The sequence below is a fragment of the Engystomops pustulosus genome, chromosome 4 (assembly GCF_040894005.1).
Source record: "Engystomops pustulosus chromosome 4, aEngPut4.maternal, whole genome shotgun sequence".
In the NCBI taxonomy this organism is placed as follows: domain Eukaryota; kingdom Metazoa; phylum Chordata; class Amphibia; order Anura; family Leptodactylidae; genus Engystomops; species Engystomops pustulosus.
In genome coordinates, this window is record NC_092414.1 from 12000659 (window position 1) to 12005113 (window position 4455).

Sequence of the window (4455 nt, forward strand, 5' to 3'; positions counted from 1 at the left end):
GCGTCAGCGGGGAATAGCTGCCATGAGCTGTCTTTCAGGGGTTAATCAGCTGCGGCAAAAACATCTGCACACTGAGAAGACATGGGACACATATGAAGAAGTGACACACGGGAGACCTTGACCCAAGACTGGGAGTCAGGGGGTTAATGCACTTTTAATGTTTTACGACTTTCCAATATACTTTGTGTTTCGGTTCCGCACCAATTTCAAGATCTCTGCTTGCTGTCAGATTCTGTAATGCTGTACAGACCAAAAACTACTCAAAGCTGAGGCTTTGTGACAACTGCATCCGATCTAGACACTGGCAGCATCAATCTTTTTTCGCTCCTGATTTGTTTGTTACAATGTATCAGTGCAGGGATTTAGAGGGATTGTGCAGATTGAATAGAATTGTAACAGACCCTCAGCTGCGAGAAGTTATAGGTCTGTAAAGGTTTCTGGATGTAAACGAGAACGTTTCCGTTTACAGATAGCAAGCAGAGATATTGAAAATTGATACTAAATCTATCACAAGGTTCCAGAAATTTTCGGTAATGATGTCCCCCCCCCATATCTAGGACCCCTTTACTCATCTTCTTTCCTAATAGTTAACCCATGATACACGTGATGTGAAATTATTTGGTGAACACTGTCGCCACCTACAGGTCAGATGATTTATAGCAGATGACAATTCACTGAAAATGCAAAAAAAAATAAAATAAAATTGGATGCAGTTTTGGTGGAGAGGTGCACAAGAATATATTCAAGACATATCAGCCCGGCGCAGGAGAAAATGTTTCTTTCTATGCAGTCGTCTGACGGACCAGAACAGTTCTGCATCGCTGGAGTGTGGCGTCTGCTAATAGCTATTCCCTATTACGCTTGGCTTGGTTCCCGTCATCTGTGGCCTGTACGTCACATAATAATATGGAGATATTAGAAGAAAGTGAACAGTCGGTTCTTGATGTTGATAGGTTGCAAGTGAAAAAAATGAGGGATCTGAAAGGCTGTGACAAGGGTTTGTGATGCGGTAACTAACTGGGTCAGAACATCTCCAGGTCCAGGATACACAGGACATGGTCCTCACCGTGTATGGGTGGGTGTAGTCACAGAGCAGTCAGAGCGCCCATTCTGAACCCTGACCACTGCTGGCTATGATAGAAAGGTGTCAGGACACACAGCACATGGCAGCTCGCTGTGTATGGGGGTGTAGTCACAGAGGGGTCAGAGCACCCATGCTGACCCCTGACCACTGCTGGCTATGATAGAAAGGTGTCAGGACACACAGGACATGGCAGCTCGCTGTGTATGGGGGTGTAGTCACAGAGGGGTCAGAGCACCCATGCTGACCCCTGACCACTGCTGGCTATGATAGAAAGGTGTCAGGACACAGGACATGGCAGCTCGCTGTGTATGGGGGGTGTAGTCACAGAGGGGTCAGAGCACCCATGCTGACCCCTGACCACTGCTGGCTATGATAGAAAGGTGTCAGGACACAGGACATGGCAGCTCGCTGTGTATGGGGGGTGTAGTCACAGAGGGTCAGAGCACCCATGCTGACCCCTGACCACTGCTGGCTATGATAGAAAGGTGTCAGGACACACAGGACATGGCAGCTCGCTGTGTATGGGGGGTGTAGTCACAGAGGGGTCAGAGCGCCCATGCTGACCCCTGACCACTGCTGGCTATGATAGAGAGGTGTCAGGACACACAGGACATGGCAGCTCGCTGTGAATGGGGGGGGGGGTGAAGTCACAGGGCAGTTAGAGCGCCCATGCTGACCCCTGACCACTGCTGGCTATGATAGAAAGGTGTCAGGACACACAGAACATGGCAGCTCGCTGTGTATGGGTGGGTGTAGTCACAGAGGGGTCAGAGCGCCCATGCTGACCCCTGACCACTGCTGGCTATGATAGAAAGGTGTCAGGGCACACAGGACATGGCAGTTCACTGTGTATGGGGGTGTAGTCACAGAGCGGTCAGAGCGCCCATGCTGACCCCTGACCACTGCTGGCTATGATAGAAAGGTGTCAGGACACACAGGACATGGCAGCTCGCTGTGTATGGGGGGTGTAGTCACAGAGAGGTCAGAGCTCCCATGCTGACCCCTGACCACTGCTGGCTATGATAGAAAGGTGTCAGGACACACAGGACATGGCAGCTCGCTGTGTATGGGGGGGTGTAGTCACAGAGGGGTCAGAGCGCCCATGCTGACCCCTGACCACTGCTGGCTATGATAGAAAGGTGTCAGGGCACACAGGACATGGCAGCTCGCTGTGTATGGGGGGGGGGGTGAAGTCACAGGGCAGTTAGAGCGCCCATGCTGACCCCTGACCACTGCTGGCTATGATAGAAAGGTGTCAGGACACACAGAACATGGCAGCTCGCTGTGTATGGGTGGGTGTAGTCACAGAGGGGTCAGAGCGCCCATGCTGACCCCTGACCACTGCTGGCTATGATAGAAAGGTGTCAGGACACACAGGACATGGCAGCTCACTGTGTATGGGGGGGTGTAGTCACAGAGGGGTCAGAGCGCCCATGCTGACCCCTGACCACTGCTGGCTATGATAGAAAGGTGTCAGGACACACAGGACATGGCAACTCGCTGTGTATGGGGGGGGGGGTGAAGTCACAGGGCAGTTAGAGCGCCCATGCTGACCCCTGACCACTGCTGGCTATGATAGAAAGGTGTCAGGACACACAGAACATGGCAGCTCGCTGTGTATGGGTGGGTGTAGTCACAGAGGGGTCAGAGCGCCCATGCTGACCCCTGACCACTGCTGGCTATGATAGAAAGGTGTCAGGGCACACAGGACATGGCAGTTCACTGTGTATGGGGGTGTAGTCACAGAGCGGTCAGAGCGCCCATGCTGACCCCTGACCACTGCTGGCTATGATAGAAAGGTGTCAGGACACACAGGACATGGCAGCTCGCTGTGTATGGGGGGTGTAGTCACAGAGAGGTCAGAGCTCCCATGCTGACCCCTGACCACTGCTGGCTATGATAGAAAGGTGTCAGGACACACAGGACATGGCAGCTCGCTGTGTATGGGGGGGTGTAGTCACAGAGGGGTCAGAGCGCCCATGCTGACCCCTGACCACTGCTGGCTATGATAGAAAGGTGTCAGGACACACAGGACATGGCAGCTCGCTGTGTATGGGGGTGTAGTCACAGAGGGGTCAGAGCGCCCATGCTGACCCCTGCTGGCTATGATAGAAAGGTATCAGGACACAGGACATGGCAGCTCGCTGTGTATGGGGGGTGTAGTCACAGAGAGGTCAGAGCTCCCATGCTGACCCCTGACCACTGCTGGCTATGATAGAAAGGTGTCAGGACACAGGACATGGCAGCTCGCTGTGTATGGGGGTGTAGTCACAGAGGGGTCAGAGCACCCATGCTGACCCCTGACCACTGCTGGCTATGATAGAAAGGTGTCAGGACACACAGGACATGGCAGCTCGCTGTGTATGGGGGTGTAGTCACAGAGGGGTCAGAGCGCCCATGCTGACCCCTGACCACTGCTGGCTATGATAGAAAGGTGTCAGGGCACACAGGACATGGCAGTTCACTGTGTATGGGGGTGTAGTCACAGAGCGGTCAGAGCGCCCATGCTGACCCCTGACCACTGCTGGCTATGATAGAAAGGTGTCAGGACACACAGGACATGGCAGCTCGCTGTGTATGGGGGGTGTAGTCACAGAGAGGTCAGAGCTCCCATGCTGACCCCTGACCACTGCTGGCTATGATAGAAAGGTGTCAGGACACACAGGACATGGCAGCTCGCTGTGTATGGGGGGGTGTAGTCACAGAGGGGTCAGAGCGCCCATGCTGACCCCTGACCACTGCTGGCTATGATAGAAAGGTGTCAGGACACACAGGACATGGCAGCTCGCTGTGTATGGGGGTGTAGTCACAGAGGGGTCAGAGCGCCCATGCTGACCCCTGACCACTGCTGGCTATGATAGAAAGGTATCAGGACACAGGACATGGCAGCTCGCTGTGTATGGGGGGTGTAGTCACAGAGAGGTCAGAGCTCCCATGCTGACCCCTGACCACTGCTGGCTATGATAGAAAGGTGTCAGGACACAGGACATGGCAGCTCGCTGTGTATGGGGGTGTAGTCACAGAGGGGTCAGAGCACCCATGCTGACCCCTGACCACTGCTGGCTATGATAGAAAGGTGTCAGGACACACAGGACATGGCAGCTCGCTGTGTATGGGGGTGTAGTCACAGAGGGGTCAGAGCGCCCATGCTGACCCCTGACCACTGCTGGCTATGATAGAAAGGTATCAGGACACACAGGACATGGTAGCTCGTTGTGTATGGGGGGTGTAGTCACAGAGACCACTTCTGGCTATGATAGAAAGGTGTCAGACCACACCATTTTGGTGGCACAGATAAGGGGGTGTTATAGCCAGACAACCAGACTAGTTATAATTTAGTGTTATCACTAGCCCCACATCACTTAGAGAAG